This window comes from Corvus moneduloides, chromosome Z, assembly GCF_009650955.1.
Source record: "Corvus moneduloides isolate bCorMon1 chromosome Z, bCorMon1.pri, whole genome shotgun sequence".
Lineage (NCBI taxonomy): Eukaryota > Metazoa > Chordata > Aves > Passeriformes > Corvidae > Corvus > Corvus moneduloides.
Window position 1 is genome coordinate 31,724,895 of NC_045511.1, and position 20,081 is coordinate 31,744,975.

Here is a 20,081-nt window from a genome sequence, read left to right on the forward strand (position 1 = left end):
GTCTAATTCAATGCAACCTTCATTTGGCCTCTTCATTTTTTAATCACCTTCTAGAATAATTTTTTCCTGTGCTGGGTGGAGGGTTTGTGAACATCACTGTGGAGATTTATGGCAAGAATTTGTGCAGGCTCATCAGGTGTTAAGAAGGACTGACCACTGTGAATTCTACGTTGATCTCTCCCCCTACTGCTCTGAGAAGGAATAAGCAGAATTTTTTTTTAGCAGATTTGCTAGCCTTCCTGCCATGTACAGATTTGTAATTCTAGCCAACAGTTTGACAGATACAGATGATAAAGTCCTTACTTTTTTTTGTTTCTTTTTGCCTTAGAAAGACAATAGCAGGACAGTTGAGAAAAACTGTACTTCCAACAAGAGATGATTCTGGAGAATGAGTGCATGCTTCCCAACCTTTTACACAGTAATAACAATCTGTCCTGATTTCCCCTGGCATATAAGAAACAAAGACAGTTCCTCCTGGGCTTGCATTTATTCCACTGAACCCATGCCCATCAGCTACCCCTGGAGTCACAAATATTTGTGGCCTCTGAGCCCGTAGTGACTTTTGCATTTGAAGTACAAAACTTCAAGACCAGAGTGCCCCTTCAGAAGATGCCAGCGTTCAGCTTGGAGGTGTCTCAGAAATCTGCAGCATCTCCCTGGTGGGACTGGGAAAGCCTGGGGAAGGAGGTTACCCTGGATGTCAGCCTTGGAAATGGTCCTTCTCCTTTTCTCTGAGGAAAATTAGGATGGGAGCACAGACAAGAGAGACAAGATTGCTTTTAACCTTCCTACTACTCTCTCTTGTCCTTTCTACATCCAGCCTCTGCCTTCTACCAGCTCTCTGATATACCTGTACCTCCTGCCCTCCGTGACCTCTTGTTGTGTAGGGAAAAAAAACGCAAGTGTTTTCACTGCAAATATTTGCTCACATTTCTCCATTTTCACTGTGTCAGAGGCCTGAACCTCCAACTTGTCTTTTTTGGGTTATGGCTGCCTGTGCTTGAGGCAAGCTCTGGGTTGGTGCAGTGATATCTGGAATCAGGCTGCAGGGAAACAGCTAAGGTGAGCATGAGAAGGAGCTGGGAGAAGCCTCACATGGGGCCTCCCGTGTCACGCCTTTTGAGGTCCCAAGTCCCTGTCTGGGCTATGCTGTGCCATGCTTGTGCCTGTTTCCAGTTCTTCTGTCTCAGTCTTCATCTGTTTTGTCCCCATGGACCTGCTGGGCGATTGCTGGGCTGTCACTGACCCTGCCCTCCACCACAGCCCTGCTCTGTGTGTCCTGCCTGTAGTGCAACATCCCCTGCACCCCAGTGCAGATACTGCCCATTTAGCTCTACTCCCAGTAGACGTTTTCTGCCCCAGCCCGGGGCCCTTCCAGAAGCTACTGCTAATGGGGAAAGTCCCTTGGAACACCTGGTCCTGCCATCATGAAGCTTCCTCCAACTTCCTAAGGGTTGCTTCACCTCTCAGTGAGGTTGTCCACAGCAGATGCCCCCATGCCACCCCTTGTGTTGCGCCACCCCCTGACCATTATCCATGAACCCATAACAGTGCATCCCCTGTCTCATGGCAGAATGCTGTGCAGCTGGGCTGTCCCTTGCCTACAGTGCTCTGCCTCCTCCATGCCTTCTAGCAGCACTCTAGTGATGGGGCTCTCCTGCTGCATTGCTTTGATTCAGAATTGAGGTTTAAAATTTCTTTTCTCCTCTGAACTCTGGTCATTTGACCTGCTTTTCCCATATTGGTTCATTTTTGCATATTTGTTTCCTCTTCAAAAATCTCCTTAACTTTGGAAGGGCCCGGTGGGGTGGGGGTGTTAACACAGCAGATCATATGAGATTGCTGTGCTCGGAATACATTAAAGGCACAATGGAGTATTTGCCCTAGAAAATGAACAGCAAGCCGAAGACTGAAAAAGTGATTAAAAAACAGAAGGGGGACTTTAACTGTATTCATTTCAGTGCAAGGCAAACCTCAATCTTATGCTGTGGGCGCACAACTGTGCATTGTGGTCTTCAGAGGTCAAATCCCAGCTTTCCTCCCTCGTGCAGCATTTACAGAGGAACAAAGCCAAATCTTGCTTGTGGCAGGCATTAAAGAAAAGCAAAGATCTCGATGCTGGTAGTGCACATTGCAGAGCATATGATGCTCTGTTTTGTCAGCAGCATGGTGTCAGCCTGACATGAAATACAATGAGGGTGGCTGTGTGCTTCTGTAGAAAAGAGTGTCGCTGCTGTGTATGCATGAGGTGATGGTGGGGAGGACTCATATGACTGACACTGTAGTGCCATGCTGCACAACTCTATGGGGACTGTTCACAAACTAGACCAGGCTCTCTCTGCATAATTAATCCAAAGAGAGAGCTTGTGAACTACCCTTCTCAGGTGCACTTTCTGCAGAGCACGAAGGATGGAAGGCTAGGCAGTGTGGGGTGGTACGGACATGTGCTGCTGTGTCCTGCTGGCTGACATTCCCCCTAAGTGTTCTTAAACCACTGTTATTGAAGCCTTCTTGTGCAGACCTTGTTTTAAGTTAGTCTTCTAAACTCAGGGTTAATGAATTAATTATTAAAAACCTACAGCCATTTGCTGATGTCTTTACTGTCTGGCCTTGGAAGCAGATAGGGGGTAGAGACGTTATTTTGCATCTGATCAATCAAATATCGTGAAATCAATCTTGTTTAATATATGTACATATATTCTGCAGGAAAAAAACTGACCTGAGGATTGCTTAAGGTTGCAAAGCAAAGCAGAATGAAAAACATTTGTATTACTGGTCTTTTTAAACCCAGGATTTTTCCCCTGAAACATTAAGTTGGGGCACCATCAAGTCCATGAAAGCCAGTTCATTTTGCTTTCCCAGTTCCATACCAAAACTAAACACACACACCAAGTTAGTTACGTTCTCCTTCAACTTCCTTTCATTTGCTGTCCATCCTGAGCCTGGAGTGAGGTGAGATGCACAATCAAAAGAGACTTAAGCCAGAAGTTTTATCCTTCAGCCCAGGTGTGGGGCAAGAGTGTGGGAAGAGGCTGCATGTTCCTTTCTGATGGTTTTCAACAGAGAACAACCTTTCTGGGCTCTGGGTCCCCTGGGTTTGCAGAAATGTGTTTGCATGACTCCCTGGCCTGGGAGGAGTGTGGGGGCAGTACACTCAGAGAACTGAAACATGCTGCATACAGCATGTTTGGGGAAGCCTGAGGAAAGCCATTTGTATTTGATGGATTTTGCTGCAAGCTCCAGGACAGCTTGGGAGCTCTGTCAGTCTCCTTTTCAATGCTGTATTTTGTCAGCAGAGAAGCCATCTCCTTCTGGCCCACCAATATGTGTCTGCTGGGTGATGGGGTGTCCTCAGGCCTCTAGTGGATACTGGTTGTGGCAGTCCTTGGAGCAGCTTGAGATGCAGCAGCTGGAGATGCAGCAGCTTGAGATGCAGCAGCTGGAGAGACATTGCATCAGTTATTACTGGTCCAGGGTCATGAGGCTTGGAAGGTAATTGTATGTTTTTTCCCTTTTGTTGGCAACCTTTCTGAATATTTTGCTGTGTACATTTTGCCATTCTGGGTATTTCTTTAGGCTGGGTAGGCCTCAGAAGATGTTTTTTTTTATATGGATGAGAAATACATGGTCTTGTACTGGACTCCAGTAAGAGACATTGGTGTGTTGATAAAGACACTGTACAAACTGTATGCAAGAACTGTGATGAAACCAAGAGTCTTGGCAGTCACAGGCTCACTATAGATTTGTTATCCCCAGAATCATGTGTGCCTCTAGTAACTGTGCCACAAAACTCTCACTTTGCATAAATTAAACTTTCCATGGAATGTAAATTATTAATGCACTAAAATGTACTGCTAAAAGTTGTTTGCATTGGAAGCTATTACTCCCTCTTCCTGACATATGCATTTGGTTGTTTACCATTTTCCCAGAGTCAGCAAAAATACATCCTTTCTCTCCATGCCATGTGTTTTGTACAAAGACCGCAGAAACCCAATATGATTAATTCCAGGGGTGAGAGCAGTACACACAAAACCCCAGTAATAATGGAATTAGATTTAGACTCTGGGCCCCTTCATTCCCCCAAAATACTTAATCTAGTATTAAAGAAAAATTTTTCTCCCGTCTGAGTGGTCAGAATTGGACTGTCTGGTCTGATGACTAAAATCAAAGCCCACAGTCAAAATGTGACCAGGAATCCAGGCAGTAGGCAGCAGCCACAGGGACATCTTGACTGTGAGTCACTCAGAGGGTAGTGTGACAGAAGGACTGCACTTTTACAGAATCACAGAACCAGTAAGCTTAAAAAGATCTCTGAGTTCATGAAGTCCGACCTATGACCGAACACCACCCTGTCAACCAGACCATGGCACCAAGTGCCACATCCAGTCTTGGCTTAAACACCTCCATGGATGGTGACTCCACCACCTCCCTGGGAAGCCCATTCTAATGTTGATTCACCCTTCCTATGAAGAACTTCATCCTATCTCCAACCTGAAACTCTTTTGGTTCAGCTTGAGGCTGTGTCTTCAAACCTTAGTTCGGTTGACCAGCCTTGTGCCAGTTTCAAATAAATCTCTGCCACAGAGAATCGGGCTCCAGACCCTTGAGGTGTTAAATCAAGGGGAGCAGGTGTGCAAGACAGCTTTGCTGGGACCATTGCCACTGAGGGAGGGTTCCTCTCCGTTCTCAGTAGTGCTCGTTTGTTGCTGGGCTCCGCTCTTTCAAAGTAGGAAGCAAATGCTTGAAATATCACCTGGGGCAGCCAGAACAGGGCCAAAGGAAAGGGGGTCCCTGCCCCCTTGCTGTGGGACATTTTAATTGATAGCCCCACTCCTGGCTCCTCCTCAGCCTCCTGCAGAAGACCAATGCGTCCAACAAGACGCTACTTCTGGTGGATAGGAAATGCCATTATATAGATGACCTAAACCTAATTTTAGGGTATGAAAGCAGCAAATAGATGCAAGCACTTTAGAACAAAATGTCACCTTTTTGAGGCTTGCTCAGCTCAGAGATGATGGAAGACGATGTCTACATGATTTGCTATTATTATTGGGTTTTTAAGAATCCCTGTTTAAGACGACAATTGGACTTTTCCTGCTGCTGTGGGAAGAGCTCTCAAAACTCACCAGGCGTGGTGGAAATTGCTGCTACTCCATCCCCACACTGAGTGGGAGGCTGTGTACACACTATTCCCACCTCTGTATATAGTGTTGCTTTCTTTGCACAAGTACGAAACTCAGTTTTGCTGTTGTGGCCCAGGTGTGTCATCTGCTCTAGGATTGCTAATCAACACTGATTAAAACTTCATCCAAAAGCACCAGTAACCTGGTGACAGAGATCCAGCCATGAAGGAAACATGAGTCACTGGATCCTCTTTATACTGCTAGGGCATTGCAAAGGGGCTTATACTAAGTGTAATGTAATGTAATCCTACTCAGGAGTTGTTGTACATCATCAGAATAGCATAAATGTAAATCCAGGGTAAGGGCTTAACACTTGAAACAGAGCCCACAATGTGGGAGCTGGTGAGAGCACCAGGACACAGAAGACTGTAGATAATGCAAATGTTGGGTGGCATCGTGGGAAAATGGTGGTGGTGGTGACTACAGAGCCAACCAGTTTTGTCGGGCAGGGTTATGAGGGTGTATCTGTGACCATATGCTGCAGCTGTTCCAGCATCCCCTTTCCCACCTGTCCAAAAGGCATGCCTCCTACCTGACATCAGGGCTCTAAAGCAAAAAAAAAAATAGTTTTGTGGCCCAGAAACCAGCTCAAGAGGTGGTGGTGAGCACTACCAGAGCAGCAGCAGCAGCAGTCATTTGAGTGCTGTAGAAAGCTGCAAGGCTATAGAAATATTTCTACTTGTGGAGAATCAGATACAGTTCTTCTAAAGCCAGACTAAAGTGTGTGTGTGAATCCTTGTCTGTTCAGCCTTCTAGGCTGTGTTTTGCCTTTGAAGTCCACTCCAGCATCAATGGAGAGCATCCAGAGGCTGTACTGTGCCTGCACTGTACCTTTTCACCAGCTGCTATTTGAAAGTACTCATACCTGTACTGTGGGCAAAGCCATCAGAAAGATGTTTCTCATTTCTATGGAGGTGGTCAGCTTCCTGGTGGCTTTTTCTCTGCCCATGACTGAATATACTGCTAAGATGCCAGAGGACATTATCCTTGTCAGCATTTCTTTCCAGGCTCTTTGCAGACTCAGACAGTTGTCCTGCTGGAGTATCCTTTGCTAGGGACGTCTTTTGAAAAGAGGCTAACTAATTTGACACCTGAAATGGAATCATCTGAATATTCTGCCGCTTTAAAGTCCAGTTTTGAGAAACTGACTTCTTCTGCAAAGGGACCAGATATTAGATTTCATCTGCAGATGTGTCCGCTGATATGTCCTACTGTCCTCAGAGGAAGCTCTGAGATCTGGCCTGACATGGGCTGGATGGCAACTGTAGTGCATGAAGGGTATCTAGTGCGGATGGGTGGAGATGGCCTCATTTGGGGAGATGGGGGGGTCTGTCCTTTGGTCTGCGACAGGTACCAGGGACAGCTGTGGGCACCCAAAATGCTGTACTGTGCATCAACATCCCAATGTCCCAGACAGCAGCAGGACTGACTGTAAAGTTGTCCCAGACACACAGTAGCAGAGGGGGCAGGATAACCTTGAGAGACGGGACTGACTCAGCCCTGCGGATGCATTTCACGGTCAATACATCCTGTGTCGATTAGCCTGAATTCACATCCATGATGCCTCACCCAACCGCATCCTCAGAATCGATATCAATATTTAACAACACCCATCCCCCGCTGTCCCCCGCCCGCCTTCCCCCGGCTGCCTGAGCAGCAAAAAACCTCCCGGCAGATTCCGGCGGGTGAGGAGCGTACCCACCCGTGCTGCTGGCGGGGGGTGCCTGCGCCGCGGGTGTAGGTGTCCTGCGGGGCCACCAGGTGCCACTGCAGGGCAGGCACCGTCCCTCTGCCGGGCACCGCTGTCCCCGCGCAGGGCGGACGCCGCTGTCCCGCTGCTGCCGCGTGCCCCGCCGTTGGTCCTCTTGGTGCTGTTGGCCGCTTCGGTAGCTCGCACCCTTCTCGGAAAGAGAGAACCTCCCGTAAAGCAATGGATGAGCTCTGCTTCTTACTCACCTGAAAAGAAAGAGGAACCAGCCCTCGCTTGGGTGGTATCTCAGCTGAGAACTTGGGCAGGAAAATTAAAATACATGGTCCTTCATATGAGAAACATCTGACACAGTCAGTTGTGGTTCCTGCCCTGTCAGCCCGGGGAATCCTTCATGATTCCTTGCATAAAACACAAGTGTTCTCTAGTAAGCTTTGAAGTAGGTACTCAAAGCACTATTTATTTTCCCATGACATGTAGTCATGGGAATGATGTGCCCAAATACTTGTGAGGACAAGAAGTGAGTTGAGTGCTCAGACTTCTGGAAGAAGCAAGCCCAGGCAAGTGTGAGCACAAGTGAGTGGCTTTTAGTATGCTGTGTTTATGGACTGCTGTTTCTTCACAATCCTCTTTGTACAATGAAGGCAAAACCTGCCATTGTATTAGATTCAGGAAAGCATGAATTGTTAGCTCATGAACCATTTCATGGTTTATTTATAAATTCACATGAAACGGTGTGTTATTTAAGTATTATTATAAAAGACAGATGTGAAGAATGTTACCATTTCATAACAGCACTCCTGTAACTGACTGTAGTCATGAGAAGATTTCCATGGCATGAGCCTTCCATTGATGAGGATGCCTCTGGCACAACACAGTGAGACCTAACACTGAACTTCAGACTGGGCTCAGAAGATGGTTCTCCCTTCAGGACAGATTTGTGGAGAGATGCTGATGCTCTTTCTGCTCTGCTCTGTACAATGAATTGTGATCTGCTTTTGTGATCACCTGATGCTGCTGTATCTCTTGGATCCAGGACAGTGCTCTGTGACTGTATAAATAGCCCATATGGCCTTTAGGCTGTGCCAGGAAGCTTTTTGAGGCACATGGAGGGTATGTGGTGTTGGCAGTCTACTGTCCTGTCTGTGATGTACACCTACTCTGCATTGCCTAGCACAACAGAGGTCTGAGTTTAACAGCGCTTGTGGCATGCAAAATCTTACGAATGTGGCCCTCCCCTTACCATCCTAAAAAGCATTATGCTCCAAGAGATAGCAACTAATGGAAATATTCCCTTTCCGTCCACTGCAGGTTCTTTGGGATGCAAGCAGAGTAAGCTAGCTGCAAAATGACAATATCAGTGACAGCAACAAAGCACAAAAGGAGGAAAATGAAAACACTAAATCCACACAACACTGTAACACATCCCGTTGTGAGAGGACATATTTACAAGCATCTGGACTTACTCCTAAGCAGTTGTTATCTGCAGTTTACTGACCATTTTAATAATACCCCATCAGTAGTTTTAGTAATTTAGTAATACTAAATTAATATCAACCTGTATATAATATTACAGTTTATTTACACAAATTAAGAAAATGTGCAAGTGCTGTTTTGGAAGCATTTAATGTTATGTGACTTTTCTTCTCTTTTCACAAGTAGAATCCACAGGTCATTATTAATGTTCTCATATTCAGATTAGTATTCCACCCAGGATCAAACTGAAAAGTGACTGACCCTTATTCAGCATTTCCAAAGTTTAATTTGCAGTTAAAGTACTTCCTACAGCAGCAGACAGTATTATGCCATTAAATCAGTCAGGTCTGGCCCATCTTCCCTGACAAGTGCAGGGGGTTCTGTTCCTGCATGGTGTGTCCTGGTTGGTGACAAAACCCTTGGTTTTGCCTTCCCACAATCAATTCAGTCATTGAGTCTGGGAGTTGCTTGTCTGCCATTGTCACCTCCACAGTTCTCACTGGCAATCACCCTTCTGCCCCACCGCTGTGTGTCTGCCTCCATGCACGTGATGAAGAAGCCTTCTGTGTACCAGGGATTCTTCATATGGTTTTTCTTACTTGTCACCTAGAAGCAGTAAAACCCCAGTATAATGGACCCTTGGCACATGAAAGAAAATGCCAGAAGCTGCATCATAAAACACAACTAACGAATGGACCATTAGACATTACTAAAGGAAAAAGTGTTTTAGTAAAAAATTTGCCATTTCCCTCCTCATTTGGTTTCTGACAGGCATATATAAAATCATTCAAAAGAATTACCTAAGATGAAGCACTCTTTACAGTGTTTATGAATATCTTCTCAGGAGAGCACTGTATTCAAATAAACAGGGTTGGGGAGGGGAAGGGCTTCTTGCAATGGCCTCTCAAGGCCCAGGGCAATATTGCACTAAGATAAAAATTCATATAGGTTTGGTAACATGCCTAGAGACATAGGCAGTGTGTGGCCATGGGAGAGCCTCTGCAGTCATTCCCACTTCCATGGAGAGGCAGGTTTTGTTGCTGTGTTGTAGCTGGGCCTGGGTCCCCAGATGGGCAGATTGTGTTGTGCTGTAAACTGACTCTCTGTGCCCAGGTGTTGTGGTACTCAAACTCAGGCAGAGAGGGTCAAGATAAGTTTGACTGCTTAAGTGGCTGTTGGAGAAAGCGAGTCTGCTTTCTCCCCAGCTCACAAGGAACTGTCAGCATTTGCTCAGACAAAAGGTGTGCAAAGTGGTGACGACATGATCTGAGAGGCAGTTGTCCTCTCCTGCTACACCAGGGACCTGCTGGGTAACTCTGGAAGGAACAAGGCTGCACAGGGAATCTTCTGCCACAAGTCTATCTGGACCGATATGTTTGGTCTTGTTTGGTCTGAGCACCGTGAAACAGCAACCTGAAAAGCAAGGTTGAGTGGGAGGACACTTCACATGGATACAGATCCTAAAAGAAAACTGGGCAAAATATGAACTTCATCTGCATTTGCTTGATAAACATCTTTACATCTTTTTGCTCTGGGCAATCTCTATTCTGCTTGCCATTATTTTTACTGTAGGTGGCACTCCTTATGACAAAAAAAGCTATGAATCTGTGATAATAACAGAACAAATAGAAGAAAATGGAATTAAATGGTAAAAAGGGGGATGGGAAAGCAGGATTAAACTTTCCACACTGCCCCTCTCTTCAAGGGGACCCCTGTTGACGAATAGCTGAGCATTTCTGATGGAGAATTTAGATGTGTCAGTTTAACAAGGAGAGTCTTGATAAGAGGGGAAATTAATTTATCATGAAGATTTAAAGCATGTTATTGTTTAATCATGATTTAAATAAAAAAGCAGAGAGCTTCAATTTAAATTATTGCTTACATTTTGCTGTGTGTGGGCTTTCAGAATTTTTTTCTCAAAGAAAGTCTGATTCTCATTTGCAGATAAAATCCAACATAGCCTTTGGCTGAGCTAGGGATACACTCAGGACCCACAGCTATTCTTCACTCATTTGCAAGGTTTAACATGTTTATTCAGATTAAAAGTTTTACTTTCTTTATGATTCTGGAGGCTGATGAAGACACGTTTGCTCTTCCTAGTTAGTGGTTCTTGTGAGCTTGATTAAACTTCTGGAAGAGAACTGGGATTCAGTTAGCCTCCAAACAGCATTTTAGCTAGGGTTTTGTGTGTGTGAAGAAAGGTACCTCTTTTAGTTTTTTTACTTTCATATTTTCATAGAGTGAATAATGCAAAAAGGGAAGGTTTATCAAAACATGTCCAACATTTAAGACTAAGTGATTTATTAAACAAAAGTAATACGATCCTTAGCCAGTTATTTGAATTTAGCTCCTGGTCAGAATGACCTTCAAGATTTTAACAGTAATAAATCTCATTTTACGTCTTGTTTACATTCATAGATTAGAAGAGGAAAATTAAACTTTTCTGCCCTTCCTTTTACCTTCCAGTTCTCAGCTCTGAACAGACAAATAAGTGATCCTGAATTAGGAAAATATTCTCTCGGTGCTTTTGGAAGTGACTGCTCTCCCAAACTGACATCACCTTTCCAAAACACCCTTTTCCCCAGGGCACAGTTAAGGATTTCCACTGTCTCAGTGTTCCCTTTTCTCTTCAAACATCAGCTCTAGTTTTTTAAACTATACTACATAATTTGACATAAAGAAAAATTACTTTTATTTTCATGTACATAAATGAAAAAAAGGTAAGTCCATTTATTTTCCACCTTCTGGTAAAGAGAAGGAAGGACTGGTGTTCCCTGCAAGTGAGCTCTCCCAGAGAGGCACATATGTTTTTCCTTTGAGCCCTTGTGAGACCTCAGCGATAACCAGCTGCTGCCCTCGTGGCAGAAGGGAAGCAGCCTGCAGTGGTGACGGTGGCATGTAACAGGGAGGCAGCCTGGCCATGAGGAGCCCTCTGTGCTGTCACCCCTGACAGTGCTGGACACGCTTCGGGTGAAGCGATCCCGATAAAAGGCAAAGCTAAAGGATAGGCTCCAAGTCATCAAAATCATCTGACTGCATGTGTGCTGGACTTGAGAACTGCTGCAGGACAAGTGATTTCCACGGCACACAGGTGATTTCCATGGCAGACATGGCCGCAGCACCATGGCAGGGACAGTGGTGATGGCCCTCTGAAGCCCTGGCATTCATTGTACTGCCCACAAGTAATATGCCTTCCTGTGCTTTTCTGGCAGAGATTGCACCTTCCTGGCCCAAACCTTAATGAAAATCTGAAACCTTAATGTGAAATGGGAAGCAGTACTGACTGCTGACCATGACCTATTTCTGGGCTGATGGATGAGGAGTTCGTAATCCAGCTCAGTACTGCCACAACATGTGAGGCAATGTCCCAGCTCCTGGGGTCACAAGGTAATAATAGAACACCAAGCGTTCTTCTGTTCATTTCTCTTTTTAAGTGAAGGTTTCGAGAATATCCAGTTGGAGAGGAAACCTAACCTCCCCTGTGTTATGGCCTTTCCTTCTCCCAGGCAGAGAGAACACACGCACTGCATTCTGAGAAAAGCAATGAGTTATTTTCAGCAGTTAGGCTGAGAAAAACAATTTCTTCAGTTCCTTTAACAGAAACATGTTGCTTAACTTCAGCTGAGGGTCATGTGTAGAATGTATAGGAAGCTTTTCATCAGTACTTCACTGCAGCATCAATAACTGCTTTTAAATTTTAGTGCTCATATTAAAAGAATGTCAGACTGAAGCAGAAAATGTTTATCTGGTGCCCAATGACTTAAGTATTCCCTTTTAAAAACGTGGATTATGAAATATGAGTTTGTCAAAAGGAAGAAAGAGAAAGCTAGTACAGAGAATCATAGAATCATAGAATGACTTGGGTTGGAATTAAGCTTAATTAATCTAGTTCCACCCCCCCCCTGCTATGGGCACGGACACCTTTCACTAGACCAGGTTGCTCAGAGCCCTATCTAGCCTGGCCTTGAGACACTTCCAGGAATGAGGCATCCACAATCTCTGTAGGAAACCTGTTTCAGTGTGTCACCACCCAATCTGTAATTTAAATGTACTCTCTTTCAGTTTAAAGCCATTCCCTCTTGTTTTGTCACTACATGCCTTTGTAAATAGTCTCTCTCCATCTTTCTTGTAGGCTCTCTTCAGGTACTGGAAGGCCATAATTTGTTCACCCCTAAGTCTTCTCTTTTCCAGGCTGAATCCCAATTCTCTCAGCCTTTCCTCATGGCAGAGGCTCTCCATCCCCTAATCATCTTGGTAGCTTCCTCTGCACTCACTCCAACAGGTCCCTGTCCTTCCTGTGCTGGGACCCCAGAGCTGGATGCAGTGTTCCAGGTGGGGTCTCACCAGAGCAGAGCAGAGCAGAGGGGCAGAATCCCCTCCCTCCCCTGCTGCCCACGCTGCTTTGGATGCAGCCCAGGGCACGTTTGGCTCTCTGGGCTGTGAATGCCCATGGCTGGGTCATGTCCAGTCTCTCACCCACCAGCACCCCCAAGTCCTTCTCCCCAGAGCTGCTCGCAATCCCTTCATCCTTCAGCCTGTGTTGGTACCAGACGTTGCCATAGGCCGGGTATCACACCTTGCACTTGTTAAAAATGGTGAGATTCCCATGGGCTCCGCTCATCTACAGTCATGAAAAAGGATGTAGTGACCCAGACAGAGCTCCCTAAAAAACACACAGCTGTCCAGGCTTCAGGCTGTAGGGAATGCCTAAGCTTTTCACTGGATTGTAGCAGAGACAGCAGTTGTGTCAGATGTGATCAGATGGACAACCTGTTCAGCCTGCTAGCAGAGCTGCAAGATGAGGTAGAAAGGCTAAGGAGTATTAGAGCACCAGAAAGGGCAATAGACAGGTGGAACCAAGCTCTGGCCTCCATGAGACAGGAGCAGCCACCAGAAATAATGCAAGATCAAGGGAATCCTATGTCCATCCTCCAGCAAGAAAGTAGTAGTTGTAAAGAAAGGAGCGAATGGAGGGTAGTCCATGCTTGGGGTGCAAGCAAAATCGTTCTTCACCCACCTCATTCCCCCACTGAGGTGCCTCTGCACAAAAATTATGAGCCATTTTACATGAAAGACCAGCCAAAGGGTGAAGAGGATGAAAGTCTGTTAACACCAGAGGTGTCACCACAACTAGAAATGTGTACTTCTCCATACTAAAAACAACTCCCAAGAAGAAGAAGAAAACATGGGTTATAGTTGTAGGCAGTTCCCTTCCAAGGGGGACAATATACTGACTGGGCCCAACCCCTAGGGGTGTCTGATGACTGTCTGGGGCCTGGGTTAAGGACATCAGCAGGAAACTTCCTAGCCTGGTGAGGCCCCCAGAGTACTACTGGAGCAGGGCATCTCACTTACCACAAGAGCTTATCTGTTGTTAGTTTATGGGTCAGATAACTCAAACAGGACAAACTGTCTTGTAGTGAGTTATTTTAGTGCTGTGGTCTGGCATCTCCCAACTGCCAATAAACATCTTACTGTTGATGTGAGATCTGGAAGATAATCTGGATTTCTGACTGATAGACACTTCCCTTTATGGTTATAAAAGCGACACCAAACTTTCACAAAGCAGAAATCTTCTATATATTTCGCTGGAAATGTGTGGAGTTTCTCCCATGAGTAGGGATGCTTACTTCACAGTTACTCCCCAGGGGTTAAGTAAAAGGAATTTGTGTATTGTCATTACAGTGGTAAGTTACATTTGACTCCTAATCAGTACTATTTCTTTTGCTGGCTTTAATATAGGTACCTTGATATAGTGCACTGTTTTATGTGATGCTGTAATCTACTAGTAGTTATTTTTAGTTTTATACTTTGTAGTAAGTAACTCTGATTAAGTTCTTTCATCTGTCATCTCTTGTCTGTTCAATAAAAAATTCATTTTTTAAATAGACCTGATCTGCCAGTCCTAAAACTTGTGGGCCAGAGTAATTTCTTACATTTAAACTGCTGCCAAAAATCTGTGGCTAAGGGGCTTGTCTGAAGCTCCGACTTGTCCTGTGACGACTATCCAAATTGAGTTCCTCCCAAGTGAGCGATGGACACCAGGTGGGGCTCTTGAGACCTTAGAGTAACTGAATAAACTGCTGCAAACCAGGTACTGTAGAGACCAATCATTCGTTTTCCAGGGTGTATGGACACGTGTTTTTAGCAAAAATGTTATAGCAATAAAATACCAGATTACTTATTTCTCAACAGTAATACCTTAGGACTTGCAAGTAAATGCTGCTGCTTGCACTAGCTGATTTGCGCTTGTCTAGCTGTTTCTGTTCAGCTCCCCTCTGCCTCTTTGATGACTTCTAACTGGTAGCTCTGTAACTCTGCAGTCATTGTTGGGTCAGTCTGTGCCTCTTGCAAGACTGTGTAGAACCACAGCCAGCCTTCCTTCATGTAAGAGAGTCAGAAGCTGCTTAGCATGAAAATCTGGTTTAAATTTAGTGAAAGAAAAGGACTAAGTAAGCTTTCCATCAACAAACCAGAAAAAAACCAAAACAGCAGAAATAAAGAAAAAGCAACCCAGCTTTAGATTATGTTAAGGAGAAAGGTCTCTACTCCTTTCCTGTGCCAGTACCTTAAGAAGTGTGAGGATAAAGCAGATCAGTTTCATCAGCAGATCAGAAACATTGATGCAATTGCCTTGCTTTCCTGGGAGTAGTCTTCCTCGCTGTTTATCCATGATTGCCCCTTCTTCCGCCAGCTCTCCTGTGTCCCTACAGCATTAACTGCTGAAGGACTTTTTCTCCATAACCCCTGGGGTTCCTTAGCTACACTGTGCAGCATGTGCAGCTCAGCCAGCTTTCTGGAGATGCAATTTCCTCCTGTAGCTTATTGTGAGAGTATAAGGAGGAACTCACAGAAATAAATGCAAGCGACGGACTTGGTATTTAGGTGTGTTTTTTCAAAAACTACCTCCACTCAGTCCCTGTTTTTCAAGAGCCTTGAGGGTCCCACCAGCACCCTGTGTTCTTTAAAACAGAAAAATTGACCTAGGCCTTGCTCCACTGCCTGACCCCATTCAGATCACAGAGTTCTCCTAAGGTTTATTAGAAATCCTGTTAAAATGATCCATGATGTTAAGAGCTATGGCGCTAAAGAGGCCAGCAGTCATTTATCTGGGAGCCTTCACATAGTGTAGAAGTGTTCAAAGTGCCCTTCAAGCTGCTGTCACAAAGGTGTCAGACACCATGGCTTACAGCATGCTTGAAGAAATCCAGGCCATCTGCTTGGACATGCAAAGCACTGAATGGAAGGAGTATCTTTGAGGCCAGACCTCCATTGTCAGGGACAGATCAAGAATAATCAGGAGGTTCCTGGGCACCTGGGCCGTCACTAACACCCATTGATCATAGGGCAGACCCCTTTGAAGCACTGCAGTGGGCCTCACCTGTGAAGCATTGTTTCTCTAAACTACTTCTGCCTTGGGAGGTGAACTTTACTACTTAAGTGTTGAAACTGGAGACTGGAGGCTGTGACCTCTCTGGTAGCACTGCCTGCAATCCTGTCTTGTGTGAGGCCGAGGAGCCAGGAGAGAAATTCAGACCCTCAAATTTTGGTAGGTCATGGTATAAGAAGTAGGTGGTAAGAATCTAGGACACCTTTCTGGAGAAGAGGAACCCATGCAGAAAGGATTGGCTGTTCCTCATCTTAATGGAACTTTTCTGCTGGCAGAGGAAATGAGAAAAGTTGTAGAGGAGTATGTCATCTCTGAGCTGGGAGAAAGCACTTTGTTCAGATTGGCATGGCCTACAAGGTGGATTTGACTAACACTTGGTGTGTCTAAGTGTCAGTAGAGAAATAGAGAGCACAGTCACACTGAAAAATAGATCACCTTCAATTCCAGCTGCTTGGTGTGTGCCAGGAGACAGAGCAAGAATAAATTTTACAACTGCCAGTCTGTATCAATGCCAGGAGCCTGAAAGCCTGAGAAGTGTTGGGCTCCATGGTTAATAAGATACTAACAAGTTCCTATGACCAGATGGCATTCACTGCAGAACTGAGTGGGAGAACTGAGTGGGAGCTCAGGTGTCAACCCACTGATCTGCTGCCTGAGGTGCATAAACTGTCATTGCAAACAGCAAGTGTGTCAGCTGGCTGCTGGAACTTCCAAACAATGGATGACTTACACTCCATCTTGAGAAGATGATAAAAGTCTACGGTCAAGAAAAAAATCACAGAGCACATGACTAAACACAGTGTACTGAGAAAAAACCAGCATGGTTTTGTAAAGCTGTGTGCTACCCCGTTTGTTTGGTGGGTCTTCATGGAAGGTCCTCCAGAAACAAGTGCTGGCACCACTTTATTCAGCATGTCCATCAAAATGCTGGAAAATTATGTGAATGGGAAAATTTAATGCATTTTGAGCAGACAATGCAGGTCTTGTCTCTTGTCTCCAAGAAAGCATGATGGATACAGAGAATGGAAAGAAAAGAGGAATTAAATGTCTGGAGATGAAAAAGTTACTTTCAAAGGACACTAAAAAGGTAGGAGCTATTGGTCTGGGACTGAACTGAAGGATATGAGACAGGCACATGCAAAAAAAGTAAAGAGGAGCACAAGCTTACTGCAACACTGGATTCAAGGGGGATGGTTTAAAACAGGAAAGAAAGAAACTGCTTCTATACAGAGGGGAAGGGAATTTTTGGAACTTGCTGGCATAGGAGGTTGTGACAGCAGACTGTCTCACCAAGAACTGGAGAAACTCAAGTAAGAGAATGGGCTTGTGCTTTGTGCTGATGTAGCATTTCCTACTGCCACAGCTGGAGACAGGGTATTAGCCAAAAGGACTATTGCCCAGCAGCAGTAGAGTATTTTTTTGGCTCTCTTAACCATGTCTGTTCACTCCCGATCCCACGTGTTTTCTCCAACAGCTCACTCCTCCTTTAGGAGGCTCCTTTTAGGAGCTGTGTGACAGACAGTGTTAGATGGGATGGAGAGAGACACCTGTATTGGAAAAGGTCCTGTCTGGTCCCTAGCTGGATGAGGTGTCTCCCATGTGGCTCTGTAGCTTTTCCAGCCCCGGCTTAGCGGTGGGCACTGTGGACATGGATAGGTGTGGTGTGGGCATCCCAAAGCACGTGCACCCTGCAGCGCTGGAACAAAGCCTGTGGGGCAAGGTGTGTGAGCATGCGCCAGCTGCTCCCACCCAGCCCATGGGACAAGGCAGGCCCACTTCACTCTGCAACCTTTCCTGACTAAATTGCTTTCATTATGGGGCTAAGAGCTGACCCAAAAAGAGGGTTAAGTTATTAAAAATAAAAAAGTAAGGGAGGATGAAACAAAACAGAGGAGGAAAGAAAGCACTGGTCTCAAATGTTTGAGATGTCAGCCTCATAAATTCAGCATCAGCTTCCTTTGGTCCTCAAACCAAGTCAGCTCTAATGCTATTTGCAGATATAGATTGGTGTCTTTTTCATTACTGTTATCAAATGATGCATTTGTGGTGCAGCTTCAGAGCCCTTTCTGCCCTGGTAAGTGGATTATGCATCCTGGTGCCAGCACTACTTGAGTTATACTTTTAATACTAAAAATAAAAAAGAAATAATAAAATACATTCCAGGCTTTTAGATTTTCTTCTTTTTCTTTTTCCAAGATCTAATTAAGATATTTATATCTCAAGAGGCAGAAAGGACCTGACCTCTGCTTTGTTAGCAAAATGTGACAAAAAGCACTTTGCTAAGCATTTGCAATCACTGCTATTGTCAGCTAAACTTCTGGGAAATGGTGACACTGTTTCTTCTTGCTGCTTGAAGCTGAGCCAAGCTTCACAAGATGAACATCCCCTCAGCAAACTAGCTGGCTGCCTGATGTTGCTACAGCCTTTTGCATCCCCCCACCAGCACTGGGTATGAGGGAGGAATTGCTGCCCCTCCCCGAGACTGCTGGAGTGGAAGTAGAGAGGTCCTTTGTCCCTCTCCCAGTGCACATCCAACCACATTGCACCCATACTTCCAGCCACAGGTGGCACATTTCATACCTGTGTTTGGCAGGCCCACCTGGCTGGCAGTTGTGCTGCTCAGAGATGCCCTGGGAAGCAGTGCATTGCTTTTGAAGCCCAACAGCAGTGTGATCCATTTTGCTTCATGTGAGTAGTAAACCTGAACATGACCCTTTAAAGGAACTTTCCTCTCTCTTTAGGGTTAATGTCACCATTGCCCAGTAGAGAGGAGACATTGGCAGAGGTCTGAGTGCTCCTGAGTCTGATGAAGAATGGATAATTTTTCTCTACCAGAAATGTACTAGAGTGACAGTATGTATTTTTGAGCCCGTTTTTTCACATTTTTTCTGGGTCTGTCACTTTATTTCCCTTCTTCCTATTTGTCTGCTTAAATCCTAAGGATATGGAAAGAAGCTGCATAATTCTGAGCTTATGTAGTAACATGGAAAGCACCTTGGACATAATCTCGTGTGCGATCACAAGCACAAGCTGGTGCAGGAATCTCTGGGTCCACTCCATCAGTACATGTTCAGTCAGCAGAGGTAAACCTCATCTAGGAGGATTTTGGGAGTTAATTTACTTGCTACCCATCTGAAGCTCTGTAAGCCTGATGGTTTTATGCTCTAGTTTTTTATGGTTTTCCTCATCTGCCTATGATTCTGCCAATGCACATGTGAGATCCACCCCAAATCCTGATTTCTGCCATGACCTGTGGTCTCTCCACCCTCACTACCCTCGCCTCTTTCCACAAGGACAGCATGTGCTTAAGTGTGGAGTGGCGGCATATTCACTGAAGTACATTCAGTTAAAATGTTATTAAACATCAGTGGAGCAAGGATGAAAGGATTCCCTGAGATCAAAAGTGGTATATAAAAATAACACCAGAAGAGAAAAGCAGGCTCTGCAATGTGCTCTTCCAGTAAGAGTGGTATTGACCTCAAGGAGTGAAATAAAAGGTGGAAACATGAGCTACAATCGTTTACTTTTTTTTAACCTTAAAAAAAAAGAAAGAGAATAAAACACTTGATAGCTGCTGAGTCAGTTCTATAGCACCCAGCATGTCAGACTCATACTAAAGAAGGAGTAAGTGAGAAGCCAGGCAGTTCTGTAGGTGCTGCATAAAAACCTGCAGAAGTCATTAAGCTGGGATGAGCTCATCATGATAGTCGTGAAACTTGCCTGATCAATGCAGAACTATCTTGACTTCACATAGCCTTGGATCACTTCCTAACACTGCACTGTGAAAACAAATCCATTTCACTTACTAAACATTAAAGTTTAGGTCTGCAAAACAAATAAGACATTTTGCTGTCTTGCTCCCATTATTGTTGGTGAGAATTCATCAACCCCCGCAGGTCTGAAAATCTCATCCTCCTTGATCCTAACCTGAAGTTTTCTACTGCTCTGCACTGTTGTGGCCTCATCAATGAGGTGCGCAGCTTTGGGCTCCTCAATATAAGAAAGACATTAAGCTCTTAGAGATCATCCAAAGGAGGGCAACCAAGATAGTGAAGGGCCTTGAGGGGAAGCCGTATGAGGAGCAGCTGAAGTCACTTGGTCTGTTCAGCCTAGAGAAGAGAAGACTGAGGGGAGACCTCATTGCAGTTAAAACTTCCTTGTGAGGGGAAGAGGAGGGGCAGGCACTGATCCCTTCTCTGTGGTGAGCAGTGACAGGACCTGAGAGAATGGCCTGAAGCTGTTCAGGGGAGGTTTAGCTTGGAGATTAGAAAATGGTTCTTCATCCAGAGGGTGGTAGGGCACTGGAACAGGCTCCCCAGGGAAG

At 45.1% G+C, this 20,081-nt stretch overlaps 1 protein-coding gene across 2 annotated transcripts in view; it reads right to left on the reverse strand.

The window, feature by feature from the left end:
* The window catches only part of NRG1 (neuregulin 1), a 434,810-nt gene that overhangs the window by 7,244 nt on the left and 407,485 nt on the right, over positions 1–20,081 (reverse strand). The gene's annotated exons all lie outside the window — the stretch shown is intronic.